Source organism: Sprattus sprattus (genome assembly GCF_963457725.1).
Source record: "Sprattus sprattus genome assembly, chromosome: 5".
NCBI classification, from domain to species: domain Eukaryota; kingdom Metazoa; phylum Chordata; class Actinopteri; order Clupeiformes; family Clupeidae; genus Sprattus; species Sprattus sprattus.
This window is the reverse complement of record NC_137924.1, coordinates 25,469,595-25,484,390: the sequence shown is the minus strand read 5'-3', so window position 1 is coordinate 25,484,390 and position 14,796 is coordinate 25,469,595. Positions and strand designations below refer to the sequence as shown.

At 46.9% G+C, this 14,796-nt stretch overlaps 1 protein-coding gene across 1 annotated transcript in view; it reads right to left on the bottom strand.

Moving 5' to 3' along the window:
- LOC308365683 (neural cell adhesion molecule 2) overlaps nt 1–14,796 on the bottom strand; it is a gene marked incomplete at both ends in the record, with an annotated part of 89,974 nt that overhangs the window by 74,233 nt on the left and 945 nt on the right.

Sequence of the window (14,796 nt, the reverse complement as noted above, 5' to 3'; positions counted from 1 at the left end):
GAATTTTTTTCTTTATATGTTTTTGCTCATCCACCAGTAAAATACAGAACTATATACACAACCAGTGAAAGGTGATAATGATTGGGGACTGAGAATAGATGGGGAAGGAGGAGATTCAACCGGAAAAGATAAGCTCAAAGCAGCTCATTAAAACAAAGAAACAGAAGAAATTAGCTGGGGCTGTGAATTAAAAAAAACCTCATAATTATGAACTATGAATGTAAACTGGTGAATTTGAAGCTGTGTGAACTGAACTTGCAGCAATCTCTTTTGAAGTGTGAACTTGCACAACACTGGTGGTAAACACAGCGCTACCACTTGCGGAGACATGAGTTTGGTTCTGCTTCATGATCTCTGGCTTTGCTCCATCCTAATTATGACTAAATAAGAGTAATTACCAGACTGTATATTCCTGTATGTTGGCGCTCCTATCTCGTTAGGCCTACTGAGAGCAACAAAACGAAACAACAATAACAAAACACACACCCATAGTCTGTGCATTCCACTCATAAACTCTCCTGATAGTCCTCCTTATATAGTACAGGAGACGTAAGAAGACTTATGGATGTGCAGGCTAATCAATATTAAGAGAGGCCTCTCCTATGCTATTCTCTCCTCTCCCCTAAGCTCCATTATCTATCAGACTTGTTTTGTGATCGCTCCTCTCCCCTCCGCCCATAGAAACCCTGGATTATGAATACACCACTAATCTGGCTCGCCTGGCGTGAAATAAGAGCCACGCCGACTGCGAGCCGAGTTTACACGGTGATTGTGCACCCCCCCCCCCCCCCCCCAACCCCTCCCTGCACACGCGTTTCGCGTAACCTTGCATTTGCATAAAATCCCATTTCCCAAAATGCAGGCTTAGTGGCAACAAATCCATTTACCGCAGTGATCACAACATCAGAGCTCACAAGGAGAGGGGGGAGGGGGGCGAGGAAGAGTAGAGGAGAGGAGGGGAGAAGCAGGGACAGGAAAGAGGAGTGCAAGACAAGGGCCACAGAGGGGACACTTCTCCCCATTTCACAGCTCTTAAAGGGGTCCAGACCTGTGAAAATGAGGCATGGCTCTGGGCCCATGCTGACGAACCCGGAGAGAGGACAGGGTGTTCCACGGCGGGAGAGAGGACAGCGTGTTCCACGGTGGGAGCGGCACATTCTGGGGCTGCCTGTGTTCCCGTGCATAGGGCATGTGACGGTCATTTTAATTAGCGCGCAGAAGACAAACAGCGTTGCTACTGCCAGGAGTTGGCACTGCTGTTCTATTATGCAGAACGCATTCACTCGGGCATTAATAGAACAGTGGAAGTGCTGGTAGAATTATGCAGACACTAACAGGACCCATAGGGTAAGTGATAAAAGGGATGGGAGCTGGAGACACTGTAGAAGGGGTAGGAGCTGTGGTACCACCATCTGGATTAATAGCAGAAATAATAATAACATTAGCAGGGAAAGCTGAAGCAGTCAAGCAAAAAGCGTTGGTAAGGCAACTGTAGTCTACATACAGGTGATGCTGTATGTGCAACAGTTGTTGTGCTTCCCCCTTTCTTACTGGGAGTGTGAGAGTGTGTGTTTGTGCATGTGTGGAGCCTTGATCACCAATCAGAAGTCTCTCTTAGCAGCAGTGCTAAGCAAACTACCTGAACAGAATAGCCAATCAGGCTCCCCCTCCCCGTTTGTATTCCGCACCACGCGCTGGTGTCTTGAATCACCCGTATCTCCAGCTCGTGTCTCCTCTCTGTCGCTCCCTCAATCTTTTCCAGCCTTCTGATTGTTTCTTTGTACTCCATACTTACATATCAAAGGGCCAAATTTAAGAAATTGTTACGAAATATATTCCGGGAATTTGATGTAGGTCTCTCTCCCCCCGCTGCTCTCTCTAGCGCTCTCTCTCTCTCTGTCTCTCCCTGGGTGAACGTCTTTTCATCTGAGTGAAGGTTTTCCACTGAAACAGGAATAAAGGACAGGGTGTCAGCTCTTGCTCTTCTGAAGGGTCCACCAGAGTGTTTTACATCACCGTGTAGGAGCCAGGACGATCTAATTTTGAGCTTAAAGGTCAATGCATTTCCCCCCCATTCGACTTCATATTCCACACACACCTTTTTGCATTTCTATATCAAACACTGACGTCCTGCCTCTTAATCCTTCAGCAGGGGAGTTCTGAACATTCTAATAAATGTAAGATTCTAAAAATTCCACATTATGTTCCCTAGAAGGTTTACTGACCCTAACCCTACAGCATACTGGTGATAAGGAAATGGGTGTATGTGTGTTAATCATATGCCTTTGTAACAACTGGTGTGACTGTGCTGAAGGGTTAAGATGCCACAAGCTGGTGAGTCAGCTAGCTGCGCTAACTGTAAGGTGTTATAGCTTTAATTTGCTTCTGCAGGCAGCTTAGACATCAGACAAGCACTTAATGCTCAGAGATTTGAGGCCCAGTGTTGCCACGTAGTCTCCCTGAGCAACAATTCCCATTTGACATAGCTGATGTTTATTGCATACATTTCAGCTGGAGAGAACAAGAGAGAGGGATGTAGCTGTCAGCAGTTTTGGCGTGTTTTGTAATGGGCTGCTATTTGTTGACTGTGTACTTCAGTCCAGTGGGAGGCCTTTATTTTTATACTGAGAGTTTGACACTGGCAAACAAGGCCCAATCCACTTTGGTGTGTGTGTGTATGTGTGTGTGTGTGTGTATGTGTGTGTGTGTGCGTGTGCGTGTGTGTATGTGTGTGTCTTTGTGTGTAACTGTCTGTTGGTACGCATGTGTGTTCAAGCAGTGAGTGTGTAACCATATCGATATGGCAATGAAAGAAGGGAGGGGAAATGGCCATGGAAAGCAAATGGATACAGAAAAAGGGAGAACAACAGATGGATGGGGGCAAACACATTGTGTGAAAACTGTGTGTGTGTGTGTGTGTGTGTGTGTGTGTGTACGTGATTACGAGATAGAAAGGGAGCCAGAAACACATTTTTCCTCTGCCGGCTAATATTCAAAGCTGCCTGCGCTCTCTCTTCAGCCTGCTAATGGCCTCTCTAGAGAAGGCTGCCTCCGCACCCCCCCACCCTACCTCCCTCTCCCTCCTTCCCCACAGCATGTAACATTAATGCGTGCGCTCCTCACCCACTGCCAATAACCTCTCGTCCACGCCGGAGCCAGAGCCGCCACCTCGATAAGGACTCGGCTTACCGCTCCGCGTCCCCGCCTCAACCCCCTGTCTCTGGAGAGCTCTGTGTCGCTGCTATTATCTGCATTTAAGAGGACTGCCAGATGTGCGAGCCTGTCCCCTTAAGGATGGGGGGCTGCATTTGAAGGCAGCGTGCGAGCATTTGTGCCATTCTTGGTGTTGTGTGGTACGACTATAAATGACCGTCTTAAGTTTAATCCTCCGCTGATGGGCCAGTGAGGTTTGGGGCTTTACTGAGGCAACAACCCTTGGAACTGTTGAACGGGCACCACAAGACCCGGGCAGTGATGAAGACAGGTCTTGGAAAGGGACACGACCAAGAGGTGACTGTTAAACTACAGCAGTCCTTCCCCACCATCTTGGCAGCATCAGTCTCTGATTAGACACTGGCTTAGTGACCCCACCAATCACCCCTTCACCGCTCCTCTCCATCCTCACTGCCACTCACACACTCTCGTCCCTCTTCAACAACCTCTCATCACCGCCATCACCTTGGCTACCATTGGCAAGCAACATGCGTGTTCTGATGAGGCCAGTAACTCGCAGCACCCTGATGAGATCAGTGAGGAGAGCCAGCCAGCAGAAAGATCAGGGTAGACTGATGCCTTAAGCCCCATACACACAGAAAGAGACTAGCAGCGATGAAGTGACAAGAGACATTAAAATTGCAGCAATTTGGCAACACAAAATGGGAAAGTTCAGAGATAAAGTAATCTTAACTTTAAAGCGATGCAATTTAGGCAATTACCAGTGGAAGTTAAGAATGATGCCAGGACTGAGTTAGGAAAAAAATTCCATGATCATATCACATCCATTATACTGTTAACTGTTATCTAAAAAAAGAAATGCAACGTGGGTGAAGTAAGTCACCCTACTGCTTGTTGCACTGGGAAACAAACAGGGAGGATACCTTGGCAACCAGATGTTGGAATACCCACGGCAACCAACAATCAGCTACAAAGCAAAGGGCGACGAGGGAATCACTATACATGTATACAGGGCTTTACGTGGAGAAGAGCTCAGTATGGATTTACCATCAAGAGAAATCTACAGCTGGCTGAGGAGGTCAGGAGTTCAAGAAGTCCACTCAACACCTCTTTCATCTGTCTGCCACACCACTCTCAATCTATCTCTCTCATTCTCTTTCCTGTGTTAACATGAGCCCATCAGTTGGGGCTGATTGCATGTCATGACCTCTTCCTGAAATGCAGATGAGAGAATGAACGGCAATCATGGCACCAACTCTTAACTCAATCAATGTTTGCCAAACTTTCCCCTTGCACTTTGGGAAATGACAAAAAAAATGTTTTATTCAGCCTAGGGACTGTTTTTTTTTCTTCATTTGGAGCCGTGCTGATTGTTCTAGATGTTTCCACCTCACATGTGTCTGCGTTCCACTACAAGAAGCTGAAGGAAGACTGATTTATCTGTCTCCTCTTCCACTGCTCAGCAGGCAGCATCAAACATGTGCGTTACATAAAAAAACAAGCACTGCACTTTGATCACGACTGTTTGAAGTGCACATTTTACCCAATTTTTCACTGATCCTGCCTTCCCGACGCCCAAGGTTGTTTCAGAAAGTTCCATTTCCGCTTAACACATTCACAATCAACCTTGACAGATTTAAGTTCAAAATCGGAAAAAAAGTTCTGCAATGTGCATATTACGTGGGATTTGAAATGTGTCAAAATGAGAAGTTGTGGGCTTCATCCTGATTCTGTCGAACCAGCAGTTTTACATAAGGGTGGGAGTTCAAGCATGCATCTCATAGACATTACCCTCCTCCTCTGTAATTATCTGCTCTTTCAGATTCATAGAAACTCTTTCACTGAGGGAGAAGTAAAGGAACGGATGACAGAACCTATTCTTCTGTGTTGTCAGAAGGAGTAGCCAGCTGGCAACCGGAAAGTAATGCTAAAGATTTCCTACTAGACAAAATGTAGCTTTTGGCTGCAGCTGAAGCCTCTAATTTGAGGCGCTGATTGGTTATACTTGGAGCTTGTCCAATCAGAGGGCTTTTAGAGAGAATAATTAGAATATGAACCCAGACTCAGCGAATCAGGTGACAAGACAAATGCCCAACACGCCGTCTTAGTGAGAGAAAATACACCCTGCCTGGATCAATTGCACGCCTTTTGATCTGATTGCATTTCAATGGAGCACTACCACCCCATCAGTATTGGAAAGCGGTGCATTATAATGCTACATGAAGGAGGCGTACGGAGTCATCCTGAATGGCAGCATCTGCTGCAAGGCTGCCAGGTCTCCCACACTGAGAGGGAGTCCCAAGTAGTCTCATGACAAGCATGCCGCCTCTCATATAGCTTTCATTTGTGCTCGTCTGACACAGTTTGTAGATAATCGCATTCTGTTTGTGGAGTGATGCCACAGAGGTCTCTCACACTGCAAAAAAATACTAAATGGTGGCAGTGCGTTCTACTATGCAACACGGCACCTATTTTCTGTTAATAACTAAAAGAGTATTTTTCACCTTGACAGACTAACCAAGAAAAAATTAGATTGGTAGGCTGCCATATTACAATCTATTTAGGCTCTGGTGGCCCCTAGGCTGAGCCATTCTGTCTTAACTGAGCCTCCTGACCAAGCGCAGTCATGCATGTGCCTATGGAGCATGTGTGAAATGCCTTCACTAATGCCCCATGGTAATGCTAAGGATGAACGTGCAGCTAAGAGGAAAATCTCGCTCCGACGCTGCAGGTGGTTATGCCCATAAAAACCCTTTGTCCGACTTCAAAGCCCTCATCTGAACCGTAAAACATCAGCTATTTCTTCGCCATCCAACGCTTCATTGCCAGAGGACAAACGCAGTGTTTCAGAAAACTCAGCTCTTTTCTGCACATCCCTCGCAAAAAACCGAGGTAGCAGAGACAGGAGAGAGGAGGGGGAGGTGGAGGAGGAGGAGGAGAAGGAGAGAGGCTGGTTAATGTGCTTTTCTACACACATTAATATTCTGAATTATCACATAATCTACAGCCCGGAGGCCAGGAACTCAAAACAATTTCCCCATTAAACCATTCTTCATTTCTTTGAACAGCTATTCACAAGATTGATTCTCAGTGTTTACATTCGTAAGACCACACAGTATAAATGAGTTTGTTTTTCTTTTGCCTGCCCCTCAAAAAAAAAAAAAGGAAGTCATCATTAGCAGAAGAACAGATGAAAAATAAAAACAGGTTGATGAAAATGCTCTCCACCCAAGTGTATCCACTTAAGAAAACATAGGAAACTGCACTTAGTGCGACATAAAGGATGACTCCTCAGACATGTGAAAGGTAAGCTGCTGTTCAAATGAGTGACATTAGAACCGGTGCACAACACCCAGGAGTAAGGATCTTAGGGGACTTTGAACAGCGTATATTTATCAACAAGCGAACATCGCCCAACTGGGTTTAATAATCTGTGCTGCTTAAGGTTTGGTTCTCTATCGGGAGCCCATCTCTCGCTGATTTAAGGAGTGTAAATCAATATTTAATTTCAGCGACACACGGCGTCCAATAGAACACTCCATCACACGCACTGCCTGTTCTACTGCAGTTTCATAAAGTCCCACCTCATTACGATTCTTTTGAGTGTTCCTGGACGCTCACATTACCATGTCTATGCCAGTGTGTATACGTTTGTGTGTGTGTGTGTGTGTGTGTGTGTGTGTGCGCCTGTGTGTGCGTGTGTGTGCGTGTGTGTGCGTGTGCGTCTGTGTGTGTGTTTGTATGTGCCTGTGTGTGTGCGTGTGTGTGTGTGTGTGTGTATACGTGTGTGTGTGTGTGTAGGCAAAAAAAAAGCAGGCGAGGAGAGTGAGAATGAAAGAACAGACACAGAGGAAGAGGAAGAGGAGGAGGATGAGAGTGTGAAAGCTGGAGAATAGAGAGCACAGTGAGAACATAAAAGCACATTTGTGGGTGGAGGCTATAGAAATGGCGAGGCAACAAGCACAAGGGAATGGGGTACAAAGAAAGACAGAGGGAGCGGGCGAGAGAGAAAGACCCAGAGAGGAAGAAAGGTAACGAAAGAGAGGAAGAGAGAGAGAAAGAGGGATAGACAGAGAGAGCATCCCATATGCTGACAGATAGGTGTGTGAGATTAGGCTGTCTGTGAGCGGAGCTGTCAGCAGTCTCACGCACACTCCACTGCGCACTGACAGCTACACGCCTACTTCTTATGTGCACCGATAAGGGGAAGAGCGTCATTTCCCAACCAATTTCTCTCTCTCCCTTCTTCTCTCTGTTTCTCTATTCCTCCCCTATCTCTCTCTCTCTCTCCGTTTCTCTCTTCCTCCCCTGTCTCTCTCTCTCTCTGTTTCTCTCTTCCTCCCCTGTCTCTCTCTTTTTCTCTCTCTGTTTCTCACTTTCTTACCTCTCTCTCTTCCTCCCTTTCGCTCTCTCTCTCCCTTCTTCTCTCTCTGTGTGTCTCTCTTCCTCCCCTCTCGCTCTCTAACTCTTTCTCACTTTTTTTCTCAGCCCGCTCCTGGTTCTGGCCCACTATAATTAAGCGGCGTGGGTGTCCTAATGAAACACGGGCCACAATAATTGCTGTGATAATAATTACGATTGTGGGCTTTTCAGAGGTGCCATTCCCATCGACTGCTCCTACACCTACTATGCGCCTCTGCTAGGTTTCTATTGCCTATTGATGTGATGCAGACCCTTTACAGGGTGGGGCTTCTGTTACACCCTGTAGTGTATGGATCAGACTCTCTTTGCTCCATTTCTCTCTCTCTCCCTCTCATTCTCCCCTTCTCTCTCTCCCTCTCTCTTTCTCCCACTCTCTCCCTCCCTTTCTCTCTGTCTCCATGGCCATCTACCTGTATTGACTGCTGGCATGGGAGAGTGAGTGGTGTGATGAATGCCGGCTCTGCTGTTTGTTCTCTACTGTGCTTTATGGAGTAGTGGGCTTTGGATCCGACCCGCAGTGGAGAATGGATGGCCCGGCCGGTGGGTGTCAGTGTGTCCGGGGTAGCGGCGGTATCGATCCGACCCGGGCTTGATATACAGCGGTTATCTCATTCTATGAGAACGGTGAGCTTAGATCCGTCCCTCAGGACAGCCGCAGCCCTTCCCGGCGATATATTTCAGGCCCGCAAACACACATAGAGTTATGGCTGGTGTTTCTCTCTCTCTCTCCCTCTCTCCCTCTCTCCCTCTCTCTCTCCCTCTCTCTCTCTCTCTCTCCACTTCAAGGTTTCCTCTTGGTGCCTTTTTTGTGAGTCTCTTGTTCTCTTATCTCTCTCTGTCTCTCAACCTCTCATAATCACTCCCTCACTCATTCCCCTTCTTCTTTCTCTTTTTGCACGGCCTTGGCAACAACAAACAGAAAATACTTGTTTTTCTCTCTGAAGCATCAGTCCCACAAAAAGGCTGAAATGTGGTGTTGAGTATGCCCTTACCCTTATGAACCACTGGGAAAATAACCCATTCTCTTAGAAACCTAACAAACAACACAAAAGACTCTCTTTTGCAAAGCATTTTGCTCGTCCTCCCTCCCTCCCTCCCTCTAATTTGAAGCCAGACATGTTGAATGAATGCTAGTCAATCCCATTGTTTTGGCTGACCTCTGAAAAAACAGCAAAGCGGATTCATCCGGAGCTGTTGGCCTGAGCCCTCACAACAGACTACCTGTTCATTGTAATTGTGTTAGTGTCCGGCCTAGGAAATGGCCGTGATTATGGACTGGTGTTAAGTGACTGGGTTGTGCAGGTGAGGTTAAGGTGAGGATGGTTAATGAAGAGAAGACTATTTAATTAGCCAGACAGCCCTGCAGCTATTAAGCAGCACACACACACACACACCCACGCAGCACACACACAATATTCACTCTGTGTCTGTTAATGAGAGCTAGACACTGCAAATCTCACTCTAAATCTCAGCAGACAAATGAAGCCTTATCAACGCATGGCTTGCCCTTCAGCTGCTAACTGCTCGCTCATAAATATTTGATCCGGCGTTCACATCCACACAGGCGTGCATTTGGCGGATACCAAGCAGAAACCCTACTGATGGATGATGAAAAGCAGGCGTGCAATACAGAGAGGAAGGTGTCCAACAATGAGTGCTTCAGTGACAAAAACCCAGAAGCTTAGCTTTTATTTCACAGAATGGATTTGAGGTAGTGGAAATCAAAGCCTAATCATTACGATGTGCTCTTTAGCTCAGAGAGAATGAAAGAGAGAGGGAGTGTGAGAGAGAGAGAGAGAGAAACAGTCGGAGGCAGCAGGGAAGAGACTCAGAAAGAAGAGAGAGAGTTCACACAGAGAGAGAGAGACTTGGCCAGGTGTGTAACGTGGGCCATAAGAGATTTACAGGTCAATACCAGCGACATGGAGCCCCACCAGAAGTGTAAGGTGATGCATTCATCATTTCCATCAGATGGACCATGCGTCTGTCTTCCCAGATTGAACACTGAAGCTTGGCTCGGAGTACACTAGCCCAGACACTCAGTCAAACAGAGACAGCTTACAAACGACAGGTGGGAAAAAACAAAACAACTCACGGTCAGATACCCCTCTAACAGTGTGCTCAATAGAAAACAAGCTATCTATCATACAAGGTTACACCAAAAAGCACACCCACGGTTACGGACAGAACATACATTCCATCTAGTTTTGGTTAGAGCATGAAGTCAAGTGAGTGATCTTCCGTGCTATCACTCACAGGTAATGTCTGTAAGGTAATGTTCTATTCCCCTTGTGTATCAAAAAAGAGGCTTCAGGAAGGTGAGACATCAGAAACGTTGCCTTGGAGATGCTGCGGGACGTCTGAGGAGTCCAAATATCCAGGGTTTGTCTTGTGGGCTAAGGGCGATACCTTCTCCTCCCACCCAAACCCTGCGCTGCAATTCCCTCGTATCCTGCGTCCAGATGGAGGGGGATCGATAGCACTCCAGCTCTCCACTGGCAGCCACCCGCTCTGTCATGGTGGGAACACTTCTATGAAGCCCCCCCCCCTTCCTCCCACACGCTAATCCCCCACCCCAAAATCTGCTTTCATGCAATGGGTGCATCGACTCACACAACAGAAAGCCTGACCTGCTCAGCACATCACAGCGCAAGGCAGCAGCACGGCTATGTCAAAAAAAAAACGAGCCTGCTGATTCAAAAGAAGCTCTTATGCAACCACAGCAATGGCCCATTTGTGTTGTTGTCTCAGACAAGGGCACTTCTGCCAGGCTCTCTTTCCCATCTTCCTTTCACTCGATCTCTCGCTTTCCCGTCAAAAACGACTTGCCTGGGTCAGCTTTCATTTTCCCGCTTGTTCCCATTCCTTATCTTGACATTTTGTCTACACTCTGCTCCCTCGCCCCCTCAATACAGTAGACATTTCTAAACCTGCCAACACAATGGACTTTGAAGCATTTGCTATATAAGGAGACCACTGCAGCTATTATGCTGCTCCATGCTTATTGACTTAACTTGTTCCCCCACAGAGGTTTATCTTTGCCATACCTGCTGCTTCATATGTTTTTTTTTCTGCCCACGTGAACATGATTGAAAGAGGAGGATTACACAGTCAGTATCTGACAATTGTGCTGCTGCCCGCCTGCTGTGGCGACAACAGTGTCTGCGCAGATTTACACAAAGTGATCACAGGGAATGGCTTCCAACCTGCGCGAGCAATGCTCCCTTTGTTGCGTGTTAGCTAAGACTATCGCTCCTGCTAACTCTGATGAAAGCATCACATAAGAAGGGGAGATGCTTCAGATGCTAAAGGGGAGCTAGTATGGCATTAAAGATCTGTTTGAGAGCGAGTCTTTGTTGGATTTCACTCAGGCCCCTTTCTCACAGCTCACAGGTAAAAGTGAGCTGTTGTCGTGTTGGTAAGGCCAGAGAGGGGCTGCCAATGGGATCGGAAGGTTGTTTGTGTTTCTTTTCTCTTCTTTTCTTTTCTTTTGAGAGCTGTTAATGTCCTACAAAAAGCACAAGCCAAACAGATCAATAGCCTTCCCACTTTGGATCCTTTGGCGGCGTGTCTCCGGCCATTCAGAGGCTGTCTGGGGATATCATCTACTGTCTGAGAGCCCCGTCCGAGACCCGCACCCCCCAGCTCAAAGACAGGAGGTGAGATGGACACCCAGACCAGGGGGGAGAGAGAGAGAGAAAGGGAAGGAAAATAGAGGACAGGGGAACAAAGACAGAACACCAGCAGAGCTGCCAAGAAATGCACAAACAAACACATAAAGCAAAGAGGGGGAGAACAAAAAAAGGGCAAAAATGGAGCTCCCCAGGAGGCTTGATGGACAGGTGAGGGTAAAAGAAAAACACCAGTGGGGATAAAAAGAAAAGAAGGAGAGAGGGAGAGATTGAGACATTCTCTCTAAGGCTTTCTCTTTCTCTCTCTGGTTCTCGCTCTCACTCTCTCTGTCTCTCTTCTGTGTGCTCCTTGAGAGGTTTATCAGGAGGCTGGCTGGGGATGACGTGTTGTTGTTGGGCTATTTATTAGCAAGGCTACGGCAGGAGACGGCGGGGGGTTGCTGGGAGAAACATGCAGGGGTCCAGCAGCAAAGTAGACTCGGACACCAGAGAGCAGAGAGGTCATTCACAAAGAGACATAGTCTCCACTACTCTTTTCAGCGGTCACTGTGTGTGTGTGTGTGTGTGTGTGTGTGTGTGTGTGTGTGTGTGTGTGTGTGTGTGTGTGTGTGTGTGTGTGTGTGTGTGGGTGTGTGTGTGTGTGTGTGTGTGTGAATAAGTCAGTGGGATTTCAGCTGTGCTGAGAGTCAAGGATGGAAGACCAGTGAAGATGAGTGCAGAGGTGTGGGTTGGTGCTGGTTTGTCTGTGTGTGTTCAGTGTTGCAGGTAGGTTGAGATTAAGGAAATTATTCCATTGTGTGTGTGCGTGTGTGTGTGTGTGTGTGTGTGTGTGTGTGTGTGTGTGTGTGTGTGTGTGTGTGTGTGTGTGTGTGTGTGTGTGTGTGTGTGTGTGTGTGTGTGTGTGTGTGTGTGTGTGTTTGTATTTGTGTGTGATTCTTTGTCTGTGATTCTGTGTGCGTCTGCATACAGTATGTGTATAAGTATAAGTGTATGAGAGGTTAAGCTTGTGTGAGTCTGTAAAATCCTCTCTCTCTCTCTCTCTCTCTCTCTCTCTCTCTCTCTCTCGCTCTCTCTCTCTCTCTCTCTCCACAGCAGACCTAGGGCATCTGTTCATCTCTGGACAGTATCTCCAGGTGAGGGTGTCAGCATGTTAGGGAGTCCCCAGAGAGAGAGGGAGACTGACAGAGAGAGAGAGAAAGAGAGCAAGAGAAAGATAGATAGAGAGAGAGAGAGAGACGAGCACAGGGGAATAACAGCCCTGAGCTCCCAGCCAGGCATGGACAAGCCCAGCTCAGCAACACAGCTAGAGCTCATTAAAGCTATCAGCACTTAGCCACTCAGTTAGCATTACACTTCCCTTAAAGGTATTCACAAATCCAAGACATTCAACAATACTGTAGTCCATTCCATATGAGATATGCACCATTGTACTGTTGATACTACTGCTGCACATCAATATCCATATAATGCTTATGCGGAACAAAACAATGTCTAGAAAAGCTGGTATTCACCTGAGGCAGCTTGGCGGCTACCTGATTAGCAGGTTAGCGGATAGACGGAGTCTTGGTTGGGAATACAGAGCAGTGGAGTCTATGGAGTGGATTGTTAACTGCTGGTGTAATAGCAAAGGGCAGTATTATTATGTTAATCCGCACACTGTGGCTGCATGAGGGCTATGTGGGAACCAGGAGAGGGAAACAGAGAGGAATCAGACTGGTAATCCTGTAACGCGATTAAGGGCTAAGCAGCGCTCACACAAAACAGCCAGAGGAGAGGGACAACGACAAGTGACATGAAGAGCTGTGTACACATAGGCTACGCACATATACACACACGCACACACACACACACACACACACACACACACACACACACACACACACACACACACACACACGCGCACACACACACACACACACACACACACACACACACACACACACACACACAAACACACACACACACACCAAGCACATATACTGTACACACACATGCATTCACTTATATACTGCACAAACATTTGGTACAGTACACACATGGGGTGTGCAAGGGCATATTAACATATACAAACTTATGAGCATACTCTATGTTCATAAGTATGCACACTAACACAGAGTCTCAGTAGCAACCCCCGCCCCCACACAGTTAAAAACCCTGCTTTAGTTTTGGTCTTTTTGGTCAGAATGTGGCCAATTCTCCTCAGCAGTTCTGTGTTCTGTGCTGGTGTTGTGAGGCTGTACAGCTGGCCTGAGATGATTTGGGTGTTTAAAAATGCAAACGCTGGTTAGCTTTCTTATCCCTGAGTTCTTAACTTCTGTGTTTGTGTGTGTGTGTGTGTGTGTGTGTGTGTGTGTGTGGGGGGGGGGGGGGGGGTATTTCCTTCTTTTTCCATTTGTCTTTCTGCAATCTATTTCAGGGAGAAAACATTGAAGACAAATATGACCTCAACAGACAGCAGCAGGAGGTACAATCGATGGGGAACCCTTCTGGTTTTTTCCTTCTTCACAAACCACCACCTTTTCGACCCATATGGGGTCTTCAACCCCCACATAGCCACTGCAACCACCCCTCTGTTTTCACCTGCTACCCCATAGTTGATGGAGAGGTGGAGGGGGGCACATCTTGGCTCCTGCTGCTCCAATTTCCCAGTGTCAATACCGATGTCTCTATGGGCACAACAATGGTTTCAAATGTACCTACAAATGCACCAACTATAACACCTTTAGCTTCATGTCATAACATATATGATGTACCAAAGGTCCACTGTGACTGTGGCTATTCTTTAGTGTGATGTACAGTATACTGTACATTATATACATTTATGTCATACTTTAGAGTTCAGCTAGTTTATTTTGACTTTAAGATGCTGTCGTGACAAACAATGCCTCGCTACAGAACTATTTCTGTTGCACAAGGCACTACCGTAGCCATGTCAGCACGGCAACAGAGCTGAGGACAAATCTGCTCCTGCACACTGTGAGGAGTCATTCGTCTGTCGGTACCATAGCATGTCCAAACATGTGTATTTGCACAATACTTTTCTATTTCTATTTTCCGTTATTGACCTTTAAAAGGCTATGATGGCAAAGGCCACTAACCAAACCATCAAGTACTCTCAGTTCTTAACATTAAATCATAGGACATCAATTCAGCTGTTAACACCTGCCTCCCATGTGGCCTTTACCAAAAATACAGTGTTTCAGATGAATACTTGACATCAATGCATCGATTACTTGAGTGCAGAACACACTGTTAACCATGCAGGTGGCACTGTCAACACATTTCTCTCAACTCTCTCTCTCTCTCTCTCTCTCTCTCTCTCTCTCTCTCTCTCTCTCTCTCTCTCTCTCTCTCTCTCTCCTCCTTTCTCTCCTCGCCTCTCTTCTTCCAGGGCTGGTGGTGAGCCACCTGCTGTGAGGGTGTCTGCTGGATGAGAGAGAGATGAATCTGGCGACAAGGACAAAAAAAGGAGATCCATTTACCACTCCAATTTATCACGCAGCAAGCCTAGCAACCCCGCCGAGGGGAGATACACATGCGCGCGCGCACACACACACACACACACACA